This window comes from Bubalus kerabau, chromosome 16 (assembly GCF_029407905.1).
Source record: "Bubalus kerabau isolate K-KA32 ecotype Philippines breed swamp buffalo chromosome 16, PCC_UOA_SB_1v2, whole genome shotgun sequence".
NCBI lineage: Eukaryota > Metazoa > Chordata > Mammalia > Artiodactyla > Bovidae > Bubalus > Bubalus kerabau.
Window position 1 is genome coordinate 59,564,266 of NC_073639.1, and position 13,399 is coordinate 59,577,664.

Genomic DNA, 13,399 nt, shown 5'->3' on the forward strand with positions numbered 1-13,399 from the left:
TGAAGTTTTGGTTGAGCATCTCTGGGATCTCTGGGTCAGTATTTATACTGCCTTCCATGGTGCCACGAGGCTACAGCCCTCTCCCTACCATTGAACTTGCCAACGCATGTAAGCATCACAGCAGAAAGACAGGAGAGTCCCAGGCTCCAGCAACCAGGGGTCCAAACCTGTGACCATCTATTGGACAAATACTCTGGGAGCAGAGTTCTTTTAATCAAGATGGCTGAATAGAGAAATGATTTCAGGGAATTTTTAATCAGTATTAGATAGATAACCTAGTGGTAAACAGCTGTCACAGAAAAACATAGACACTAAAGTGTTAAGGACAAATATTAATTAGTTATACTCTACTGCAGTAAGAATGAGGGCCCAGCATGAATTGACCTCAGCTTCCATTTGTACAGGGGGCATCTTAGGGAGAGAATGAAAGCAGGGAGGGGCAATGGCAGGGATTACACAGGGAAATTCCTACTAAATCAACAGAAAGTGGGAAGGTGGAGGGCACCAGTCCACATGAAATTTATCTGGGTTTGCTAACTGGGGCTTAAAGAAGCTAGGCTCCTAGCCTCCCACAGAGACAGGAAGGCAGGGTCCTATCTTGAAGCACTGGCTGGAATAAACTGGCAGTAACTTCTGGCAGCCTTGAGTTTCCTCAGGCAGGCACGTTCGCCAGGCTCCAGCCATCCTAGGGATGTGGCCTTGAGCTGCTAGAAACTGTATTAGTGTCTGTTCAGGTCTTCGGATGTGGTGGCATTCATACTGAAAGTCTGTAGTTTTTGTAGGCTGAGCATGAGGCCCAGTCAGCAAGAGTGCTTAGAGAAGCCTAGCAAGAGGCTAGTCAGGGAGAGGTTCTTTGTCAGTTATGCTTCTGGATTCAAATGACCCTGGGTTTCAACCCTGCCTCTGTGACAGATGAGCTGGGTGATGATAGAGAAGATATTTTCATCTTATAGAGTTGGTTTTCCCATTTGGAAAATGGGAGAGAACAGCATTCCTTCCTAGGACTGTTTGAAGGTAAAATGAGCTGACTCATGAAGATTAAATATGAAGCCTGTAGTACATACCAGTGTGTCATGTGGCTGGATTCTGGAGGGGGCTAAAGAGGAGGCTATGCTCAACTTGAGATACAGGCCTGTGGGGGTCCCACAAGACTAAGCACAGCTGGACCAGCCATGGCTGTAGCTCTCCCACAGGCTAATGTGCAGAGGAGTGAACCTGGGGATCTGGTTTAGTGCCAAGTGTGACTCAGCAGACCTGTCTTCCTAATGTGCTAACAGTTACTGCTGTTTGTTTGGGGACCCCATCTGGAGAAGCAGAGTGAGGAGAATGGCTAGACTCCCCTCACTTCATCACGTGGATACAGTAATAGCTACTAGGTATGGGCTAATGCTAGTGGTAAAAAAACCTGCCTCCCAAAGCAGGAAACGCAAGAGACGGGAGTTCAATCCCTGGGTTGGGAAAATCCCCTGGAGGAGGGCATGGCAACCCATTCTAGTATTCTTGCCTGGGAAATCCCATGGGCAGAGGAGTCTGGTGGGCTACAGTCCATAGAGTCATGAAGTCGGACACAACTGACACAACTTAGCACAGCACTTTTAGTACCTACCAGGTAGAAGGCAATGGCACCCCACTCCAGTACTCTTGCCTGGAAAATCCCATGGACGGAGGAGCCTGGTAGGCTGCAGCCCATGGGGTCGCTAAGAGTCGGACACGACTGAGCGACTTCACTTTCACTTTTCACTTTCATGCATTGGAGAAGGAAATGGTAACCCACTCCAGTGTTCCTGCCTGAAGAATCCCAGGGACGGGGGAGCCTGGTGGGCTGCCGTCTATGGGGTCGCACAGAGTCGGACACGACTGAAGCGACTTAGCAGCAGTAGCAGGTGCCAAGAACTGCACATGTTAACAACTGGCAAATAATTTTTTCTGCCCATTTTAGAGGTGAGGAGACTGAGGTTCAAAGAGGTTTAATGACTTGCCTGAGTCTGAGTGAACTTCAGGAATTGGTGATGGACAGGGAGGCCTGGCGTGCTGCGATTCATGGGGTCGCAAAGAGTCAGACACAACTGAGCGACTGAACTGAACTGAAGATCACACAGCTAGTCAGTGAATTCAAACCTAAATCACAAGACCGCAGAGCTCTTTCCACTCAGAGGCATGGATTTTTACCATCTCTGAGAGGCTTCCTGAGAGGTGCTGGCTGCCTCACCTGGGGGAGGAGGAAGAAGAAAAAGCAGCCCCAGGCAGCCAAGGAGAGCATGTACTGCCATGAATAAAATATGTGAGTCTGTTTCCAAAGCTGGGGAATCTTGGGGGTACCTCCTTATTGCCTAGGGGGCAGCCCCTGTGGGAACATCTGCATTAGGGCTGAAGGCAGGGCATGGAGTGCTGATGGCCTGTCATCAGAGTGTGTGTGCATGTGTGCACATACGAACATAGAGAGGGCAGCCTATGCACAGGCTGGACCACTTTTTTTCCTTTTGCTCCTGAGAGAGAATGTCTTCTTGTTTAACTATTGCTCTGAATTACTCCCCCTCCCCCATACACAGTTTGCAAAACAGAAAACTCCCTCCATTTGATAGTGTCAGTATCCCAGCATTGGGACTAAACAACCAAATATCTAAAATCTCACCATTCAATGACCCTGAAGGACATCTCAGTTACCACTGTTTTTAGAGAACAGGTGGAACCTGAAAACACTGTTGGGCCCTAACAATAAAATGCTTTGGAATATTTCAAAGCTAAGACTTTGTGTAACTTCTTAGAGGAAGTGAATGACTGTTTCTTACCCAATTCGGAGCTTCTCCCAATGATCTCGGCATGGTGGGAGGATAATATTTATTCATGTCAAAGTGTTCACGTCTCTTCCCTCTGTAGCATCCTCAAAAGATGTTACATTTTGCTTGCTTAGATCCTCTCCCTGCTTCATTCCTCTTCCCTCTAAGGATACTTTGCTTTTGTCAGTTTCATTCCTGGCAGTAAGTCCACACAGACAAGAGGCAATGGAGAATAACAGAGAAAGTTGTAGCTAGAGAAAAAGATTAAAAAAAAAAAAATTAGACCAAAGACTTACAGAAGAGCAAGAAAACATATTGAAAGTAAAGTAGAAGAAAGAGTCAACACATATTGTCAGGGAGAAATCTAGGTTGAAAGTTAAATTGTACTTAATGTCTTGGAGAGACTGAGCCACATGGAGTCACAACTATATTAGGGTTTCAGCACATGCAGTTAATCTTGAGCTGCAGTATATGGTTGACCTTGAACTGAAAATTGGTGAAAGCAGCTAAGAGAAGCTAGGTGTGATTATTGAAGACTTCCCCAGAAGATGGGGTTTGGGTTGAATCTTGGTAGGAAAGATTTCCTTAAGCAGAGATAGTTGGATGGGCCTGGGGAAGAAGGGCCCCTAAAACTAGGGGGCCATGCTGAGAAAACTGCTAGTGGGGTATGGTGAGCACCACAGACAAACAAACCAGAATAAAAGAACCTATGACCCAACATGTGTGCTAAACTGGTACACACAACTGTGCACACCAGTGGGAACCCAAGCATGACCTCGTATAGGCTATAATATGATTTGAATGAGTGACAGTAAGGTCCTGTCAGATCACACAGCTGGTTGGTGCCTGGCTCCCATTTTCAGTTTCTTTCCATTTTAATACGATTTTTCTTCTTTTAGACAAAAAGCCACAGAGTGGATGACTTTCAGATATGCTAAAAACTCATCCCCTGGAATGAGGAAAGTCTGATGCTACTAACAGTGTTTATTATTCATGGAAGGGAATGCCTGTTTATATGGATCTGTGAAAAACTGCCCTTAGGGGTCATGTCTAATTTTATTTGAACTAACTTTAAAATTAGAGCACAATACTAGTTTTATTATCATCTTTTAATCACCTCACAAACAGTAATCCTTCAGCATCAAAGACCAGCAAATCTGGCAGCACAGGCTTTTAATTGAAAAAAAAAAGGACAAATGTTAATCTGCTTTTGTTTCTGGAGGAGGGTCATTATTCAATGTCAGATCCCTACTGCTAGTTGAATAAAAAATATTTCAGAAGAAGTCAGAATAGATTTTTAAATTTTTATTTTGAAATGTCCTGTGAGGACTCATAAAATAAAACAGGCCCCAGATGTTGCCAGTATACTGTATTCACAATCAGAGCCTTTGATTAACTTGGTCTCCCCCTTCCTTTTTAAAAAAATTTTTTTTTGCTTTCTATACTTTTAATTGAGGATACAGAGATGAAAAAGACTCTGTTCTTGTGGGAAAACTGTCTTCCAAACTCAACCTCTGAAAAGAGCACAGTCTTTCTTCTCTCCCAGTTATTGCATTGTGCAACCTGAGGCAAAACTACACAACTCTTTGTGCCTTAGTTGCCTCACTTGTAAAGGAAGATAAAGTGGTAGCTACCTCAAAAGCCTGTTGTGCAGGTGAAATAAACTAATCTATATAAAGTACTGAGAAGAGCATCTGGTGCACAGTTAAGTACTGTATGTGCTAACTGTTCTGCTGATTTGCTGTCTCCATCACTATCATAGCTCTAATAACCTCAAAGATAACTGGATTGAAGATCTGATGTTCAAGTCATTGGCAGAGAAAGCCCAAAAGATTAAATGTAAAAGAAGGCAGGTTGGTCTTAAAGAGCCAAGAAAATTTGGCACAGAGATTGATGGAGAGAATGACAACCCTAATGAGGCCAAGTTGCAGAGGATCTGCACAAAAATCCTTTATTTTATAAGGTCATTATTGATTGATAGGAAATAGATTTGAATCAAATCCTTTTTGGAGCTTATCATTAAGTAGGCACCCCCAAAAGTATATGTGAGAGTAGACTTTAAATTCAGGTTTATTTTATTTTGGAAGAGAATCTCATGCTTTGTTAGTTTGGATTGAATGCAACAAACTAAATCTGAAGAAAAAGAAGATAATGAATATTTTTAAAGCACTTACCACATCCAACCACTGTTCTAAGAAACATACGTTATTTCATTTTATCTTAACAATGCTATGGGATATGTCCTGTTAACCTGTTTTATAGGTGAAGAAAGTGAAGCTAAATGAGATTAACTCACATGGTTGAGGTCACTTAATTAGTAAATGATAGAGCTAGTATTCAAATACAGGTCTGATCCAAAAGCCAATGAAAATGCCACTCTACAACCACACCCATGGGAAAAGACTCCTCCTCATAACTACCTTGGGTAGGTTTACCAGCAACAACCAGGTCTCCAGTGGGCACTTCTTCCTGAATGCTTTCAGACTGCTTTTGTAATTTATCCCCAGCTCTGACTTCTGGCTCCTCCAACTGCCTACTCAAAAAGTCCAGGTGGATAGCTGATGTGCATCTCAAATTCAACACGTACAAAAGTGGAACTCTTGGTTCTAGGACCTCCACCCAAACATGTTTCTCTGGCCTCTTCCCTTTAGGAAACGGCAACTCCATTCTTAGGAGTTTTAGCCCTACACGAAGGAATTATCCCAGACTTCTTTTTCCCCTTCTACCCACATCAAGTCCATTTACAAATCCTCTATAACATATTCATTAAATGTCACAGAAAACAAAATAAATTCTATAAAACCCCCCATATTACAGAGTGAGTTCACTTTTCAGCAAGAAATTTTTATATTTAAATATTAAGAATTTTAGTTTTAAATCTCTCAGTAAAATCAACAAAAGATGATCAAGTCAATTTTACCTTCATACCTATTACCAGTAGTTACAAAACTTTATCAATAGTCACAGATATATTTATTAATGAAATATAAAGCCTTTCCCACCTCTCAGATTTATCTTATCACTTATGTCCATTTTTCAAAAACTATTCAAACAGAATTCAAGCGTAATGATATTCCATTATGGGAGAAAATCCATGGCAAGATTTTTTTTTCTTAAAAATATCTCCTAAATGTTCAAACACAGAAATGTAGAAGAGCAGGGTTTAGATTTTGGGGACAGCAGCTAAGTGATAAGGTTATCTCCCATGGGACATTCCACCAGTAAATTTGGGCATTTGTTGATGAAAATACTTCTCACATCTTGCCTCACTAAGATTATACATCATCTGATGGTTGCCATGAAAAGAGCAGTAATACTAACAAGGATTAGCTCAGGGTTTTACCACAGAATACAGAATTATTTTCTGTGAAGTCACTTGGGAATCAATGCAGATACAATGTTGGCATAAAAAGCTGATGAAACTTAAGTAGGGGAGTCCAAACTCTTTCTCCAAATCAGAGCCAATCCATTCCTTACCCTGATAATACCTACAGCTTCATCATTTAAGCTCTGAGCCTCTTCAAACCTCATATCCTCCACAGATCCTTTCCTAATAAATTCTAGCTCTCAGTTCTTGCTTATGTCTTTCAATTCATATTTTTAAAATAGACTTCATATTATAATTTAATAATCTAATGATAGTGTCTTGCATGGTTCTCCAGAAGTAAACTGAATAAATAGTCTCTGAGTGCCTACCTTGTGCCAGTATTAAGTGCTATCATGTGAATTATTTCCTTAAGTTCTCATAATGATACCTTTTAAGCAGGTATTATTAATCCACTATTTAGATGAGGAAACTGAACTTTGGAGAGGTTAAGTGATTTTCCCAGTACAAGTTATTTCCTCAAAACAATCATTTGTGCTTGATTGTAGGCTATTCAAGGTAAGGGTGGCTCACCTCTTGCCACTTCTCTAGGATTCAGAAAGGGCTTGGCTCACAATAGACAAAAATGACTTAAAGAAAATCAACAGTGAAAAAATAAAAAGAACTATACCTGATGTAAGCAAGTGAGAGGAAGACTGTTAGGTTTGTTTGTTTTTGTTGAAGAAATAAAATATACTGAAAAAGATAACCATGTCTACTTACTATTTTGAAAAAGTTAATTTAAAAAATCTTATGTAAAGTTTTAACTATAAACATACCATTTGGTCATAATTAGTTGTGAGATATGTTGCAAATCATTTGTTATTACTAATAAAGTAATGAAGTAAGTATTTCATTTCTTCAAAAAATTTAAGTAGTAACAAAATTAAAAATATTTACTCACTATATTTTCTTGACTAGAAGAGAAAAGATATTAGAGCTAGACCTCTGGGCAAAGTAAACATATGTCTTGAAGGAAAAAAGGTTAAGAACCAAAAAATACTGGGAAAGGGATCACCTATGACTAGACTCCTTTCCTAACTGGGTGAACATAAGCAATTCACGTAAGCAATCTGGCCTTCAAACACATGGGACAAACTAACTCTACCTACCACCAGACCATCCTTCAGGGGGAATTAGATGTTACTTTGTGTTCTGAGTTGGCATCTGCTCTATTCTCTTGGTTCTCCAAGGATGGTGAAGGAGCAAAAGGAGCTTACTGCTTCTGGAAACTGCCTAGTGTGTTGGCTTTGTGAAAATGAAATCAATAAGCTTTGAAGTTGACTCAGCTGCCTCCTTCTCAGAAAAATGGAAGGTCAAGGGATGAGTTTCTTAAAAGATTAAGCTTAAAAAGACAGAAATCTATCATGTAAACCTGGCTGCAAAAAAAAGTCTTTATGATTTTAAACAAAGAAAGTTGTGAATGTCCACTTCTCAGGAAGAGTTAAGAGATTAAAGGCATATCTCACTTTCTCAGCATTAAAATATAATAAAAACCCATTTCCTACTTCTCCAATGTGTTGGAAAATCGATTAGGTAATGTCTGCAAAGGCTTTCAGGTATAACATGTTATCTCACTGCTAAGCATTATTCTATTTAAACTTGTTTCTGCTTCCTTTCTGGAAACTCCCATGTCTGTCTGGGATGCAGTGATGGAGATTATTAATTACCTGCAGTCTTATAAGCCTGAAAATTCTGAGGAGCAGGAAAGTTTAAAAAGATAGAAATGAAAATTTGGGCACATTCAGACAGAGGCTCATTTAAATGTCAAAATAATTATTCCAAATCAAAAAGAATCAAAATACCTGTCACCTCACAGCTCCTAAGGGGAAGAGAAGGTGCTTTGTAAAGTCAAAATGATCATAATCATTAATACACTTAACATACTAAGGAAGAGCAAAAATACAAAAAGGCAACAATTTCAAATAATGTGGTGTGTATATGTGCACTCAGTCATGTCCAACTCTTTACCACCCCATAGACTATAATGGCATGGGAATGTAATGGCATGAGAGGAACCAGAGATCAAATTGCCAACATCCATTGGATCATCAAAAAAGCATTTGAGTTCGAAAAAAAAAAACATTTGCTTTATTGACTACACCAAAGCATTTGATTGTGTGGATCACAACAAACTGTGGAAAATTCTGAAAGAGACGGGAATATCAGACCACCTAACCTGCCTCTTGAGAAATCTGTATGCAGGTCAGGAGACAACAGTTAGAACTGGACATGGAAAAACAGACTGGTTCGAAGTCAGGAAAGGAGTACGTCAAGGCTGAATATTGTCACCCTGCTTATTTAACTTATATGCAGAGTACATCATGAGAAATGCCAGGCTAGATGAAGCACAAGCTGGAATCAAGATTGCTGGGAGAAATATCAATAACCTCAGATATGCAGATGACACCACCCTTATGGCAGAAAGCGAAGAGGAACTAAAGAGCCTCTTGATAAAAGTGAAAGAGAAGAGTGAAAAAGCTGGCTTAAAACTCAGTGTTCAAAAAACTAAGATCATGGCTTCAGTTCCATCACTTCATGGGAAATAGATGGGGAAACAATGCAAACAGTGACAGACTTTATTTTTGGGGGCTCCAAAATCACTGCAGATGGTAACTGCAGCCATGAAATTAAAAGACGCTTGCTCCTTGGAAGAAAAGTTATGACCAACTTAGCATATTAAAAAGCAGAGACATTACTTTGCCAACAAAGGTCCATCTAGTCAAAGCTATGGTTTTTCCAGTAGTCATGTATGGATGTGAGAGTTGGACCATAAAGAAAGTTGAACACAGAAGGATTGATGCTTTTGAACTGTGGTGTTGGAGAAGACTCTTGAGAGTCCCTTGGACTGCAAGGAGATCCAACCAGTCCATCCTAAAGGAAATCAACCCTGAATATTCATTGGAAGGACTGATGTTGAAGCTGAAACTCCAATACTTTGGCCACCTGATGTGAAGAACTGACTCATTGGAAAAGACCCTGATGCTGGGAAAGATTGACAGCAGGAGGAGAAGGGGATGACAGAGAATGAGATGGTTGGATGGCATCATTGACTCGATGAACATGAGTTTGAGTAAGCTCTGGGAGTTGGTGATGGACAGGGAAGTCTGGCATGCTACAGTTCATGGGGTCGCAAAGAGTCAGACACGACTGAGCGACTGAACTGAACTGAACTGGACTATAATACATCAGGCTCCCCTGTCCATAGGATTCTCCAGGCAAGAATACTGGAGTGGGTTGTCATTTCCTCCTCTAGGGGATCATCCCAACCCAGGAAACAAACTCAAATCTCCCACGTTTCCTGCATTGCAGGCAGATTCTCTACTGCTGAGCCACTGGGGAAGCCCAAATAATGTGTTGATCCAACACTATTCCAACACACAGTTACTGAATATCCACCACAGCCAAGGCAAGATTTTAGGCATTGATTAGGATTCAGCCCTGCATTCAAGGAAGGACACAAAACAGGTGAATGAACAAACACATTTCACATTTGCTAAAGTGAAAACAACATAGAAGCACATATATTAAAACATTCAATTGACTGAATTTAAGCTCTGGAAAGTGAATCCTCAAATAAAGCACACTGAATCAATGTCTATTAATTTGATCATGGTTAATTGATGTTTCTATACAATGAGATTCAACAGTTCTAAGCTTTCCAGTCAATCAGCCATAATCACTACACAAACCCATATGAATTGGAAGGCAGTTGGAGAAGACTCTTGAGAGTCCCTTGGACTGCAAGGAGATCTAACCAGTCCATTCTGAAGGAGATCAGCCCTGGGATTTCTTTGGAGGGAATGATGCTGAAGCTGAAACTCCAGTACTTTGGCCACCTGATGCGAAGAGTTGACTCATTGGAAAAGACTCTGATGCTGGGAGGGATTGGGGGCAAGAGGAGAAGGGGACGACAGAGGATGAGATGGCTGGATGGCATCACTGACTCAATGGACGTGAGTCTGAGTGAACTCCAGGAGTTGGTGATGGACAGGGAGGCCTGGCGTGCTGCGATTCATGGGGTCGCAAAGAGTCCATGGGACACGACTGAGCGCCTGAACTGAACTGAACTGAGACTGCATGAAAGAAATACAGTTCCATATGAACTTTAGGAAAAAAGGCAATTGCTTACTGATTCTATAGTTTGTTCCCACACTGAACCAAGTGTAGCTAGTTTACACTGTAGAAGAATTAAACTTGTGGGGGTGGGGGAACTCAAGAAGATATATGTATACTTAACAGCTGCTTCATGTCATTGTATGGCAGAAACCAACACAACATTGTAAAGCAATTATCCTCCCAATTAAAAGTAAATTAAAATTAAAAAAAATAAGAATTAAACTAGAATAAAGGCTATCTTGCTGATTACAGAGTAAATTCACAGAGGTCCTGAATCCTCTTCCAAGCTTAGAACTTCTGATCCATTAATTTAACTGCTGGGAATCTATCTTCAGGAATAATCAGAGAAGCCATCAGTTTTATGTACCTGGCAATTCCCTATGTGTATATCCTACAGAAGTGTGTGTTAATGTCTACCAGAATGGATTGTTCATAACAGCATGATTTGTTAACTAAAACCTAGAAACAACCATTTCCGGACAAATAGGTATGTCAGGGGAGTTTGTAATTTCCTCAGTCTGTCTCGTCACAGCAAAAATTTGAAGCGACAGACAGACCAGCATTACAGCCCTTGAACAGACTAGTGTTACAGCTCCATGTTACAGCTCAGTTTTATTTAGAAAGTAAAGGAAAATACATCCTTGAGGCATGAGGCATGAGGGCATGCCGACCCAAAATACGCGAAGAGAGGCCCCCAGCCCAATTTTGGCTTCTCTTTTTATGCGTTTTTTCTCTTCCCCTGAGCCTGCCCTATGTAAATTGGGCTAGCCAGGAGTGCTGTTTGTTTTACCTGAGGTCCCCACTCCGGTCCTTGGACCTTCCTTTGTTCTAGTTTCGTGGGCTTTTGCCTTCCTTTTCTTTTAGCCACCGCCATTCTGGAATCCTTTTTCCTATTCTAACTACCTAACATTCCCCCCTCAAGAGATGGGAGGCCCAATTCTTTGGGAATAGGGGTGTGGAGGTCTTTCTGGCTACTTCCTGCTGAACTGGGACAGTGAGGGGCACTGGGCCTCCCCCTCTTGCTAGTCTCAGGCCTCAGAGTCCTTATAGCAGTGTCCATCTAAGGGTGAGTGATATTTTCTCTTGTGCACTATAGCTTCATATATCCTTGTTGAACTGTCACTGCATGTTGTAGCTTGTTGACCTGGACAGAGACAAAACGGGGTAGACAATTGATAACATATGGAACAATCATATGCAGCATCAATATGTGATGACAGGGACTAGTACTGGCATTCAGTTCAGTTGCTCAGTTGTGTCCAGCTCTTTTCGACCCCATGGACTACAGCATGCCATGCCTCCCTGTTCATCACCAACTCAAGCTCATGTCCATTGAGTCGGTGATACCATCCAACCATCTCATCCTCTGTCATCCCCTTCTCCTCCCACCTTCAATCTTTCCCAGCATCAGGGTTTTTTCAAATGAGTCAGCTCTTTGCATCAGGTGGCCAAAGTATTGGAGTTTCAGCTTCAGCATCAGTCTTTCCAATGAACATTCAGGACTGCTCTCCTTTAGGATGGACTGGTTGGATCTCCTTGCAGTCCAAGAGACTCTCAAGTGTCTTCTCCAACACCACAGTTTAAAAGCATCAATTCTTCAGTGCTCACCTTTCTTTATGGTCCAACTCTCACATCCATACATGACTACTGGAAAAACCATAGCTTTGACTAGATGGACCTTTGTCGGCAAAGTAATGTCTCTGCTTTTTAATATGCTGTCTGCTGCTGCTGCTGCTAAGTCGCTTCAGTTGTGTCTGACTCTGTGCTACCCCAGAGACAGCAGCCCACCAGGCTCCCCTGTCCCTGGGATTCTCCAGGCAAAAACACTGGAGTGGGTTGCCATTTCCTTCTCCAATGCATGAAAGTGAAAAGTGAAAGTGAAGTCGCTCAGTCGTGTCCGACTCTTAGCGACCCCATGGACTGCAGCCTACCAGGCTCCTCTGTCCATGGGATTTTCCAGGCAAGAGTACTGGAGTGGGGTGCTATTGCCTTCTCCGAATATGCTGTCTAGGTTGGTCATAACTTTTCTTCCAAGAAGCAAGCATTTTGTAATTTCATGGCTGCAGTTACCATCTGAAGTGATTTTAGAGACCAAAAAATAAAGTCTGTCACTGTTTGCATTGTTTCCCCATCTATTTGCCATGAAGTGATGGGACCAGATGTCAATGATCTTAGTTTTCTGAATGTTGAGTTTTAAGCCAACTTTTTCACTCTCTTCTTTCACTTTCATCAAGAGGCTCTTTAATTCTTCTTCACTTTCTGCTATAAGGGTGGTGTCATCTGCATATCTGAGGTTATTGATATTTCTCCCAGCAATCTTGATTCCAGCTTGTGCTTCATGTAGCCCAGCATTTCTCATGATGTACTCTGCATATAAGTTAAATAAGCAGGGTGACAATATACAGCCTTGACATACTCCTTTCCCGATTTGGAACCAGTCTGTTGTTTCATGTCCAGTTCTAACTGTTGTCTCCTGACCTGCATACAGATTTCTCAAGAGGCAGGTCAGGTGGTCTGGTATTCCCATCTCTTTCAGAATTTTCCACAGTTTGTTGTGATCCACACAGTCAAAGGCTTTGGTGTGGTCAATAAAGCAGAAGTAGATGTTTTTCTGGAACTCTCTTACTTTTTTGATGATCCAGTGGATGTTGGCAATTAGATCTCTGGTTCCTCTGCCTTTTCTAAATCCAGCTTAACCATCTGGAAGTTCATGGTTCACGTACTGTTGAAGCCTGACTTGGAGAATTTTGAGCATTACTAGTGTGTGAGATGAATGCAATTGTGCGGTAGTTTGAGCATTCTTTGGCATTGCCTTTCTTTGGGATTGGAATAAAAACTGACCTTTTCCAGTCCTGTGGCCACTGCTGAGTTTTCCAAATTTGCTGGCATATTGAGTGCAGGACTTTCACAACATCATCTTTTAGCATTTGAAATAGCTCAACTGAAAATCCATCACCTCCACTAGCTTTGTTCGTAGTGATGCTTCCTAAGGCCCACTTGACTTCACATTCCAGGATGTCTGGCTCTAGGTGAGTGATCACACTCATCGTGATTATCTGGGTCATGAAGATCTTTTTTGTATAGTTTTGTGTATTCCTGCCACCTCTTCTTAATATCTTCTGCTTCTGTTAGGTTCATG

The 13,399-nt window shown here is 41.4% G+C and overlaps 1 long non-coding RNA gene across 2 annotated transcripts in view; it reads right to left on the reverse strand.

The window, feature by feature from the left end:
- The window catches only part of LOC129630084 (uncharacterized), a 32,700-nt gene that overhangs the window by 1,112 nt on the left and 18,189 nt on the right, over positions 1-13,399 (reverse strand). Inside the window, exon 3 of one of the 2 annotated variants that reach the window (XR_008703507.1) lies at positions 2,790-3,028. This is a non-coding gene — a long non-coding RNA (uncharacterized LOC129630084). Of the gene's footprint in view, positions 1-2,789; positions 3,029-11,083; positions 11,405-13,399 lie in introns of those variants that run through there. The other variant, XR_008703506.1, reaches the window with a different exon arrangement.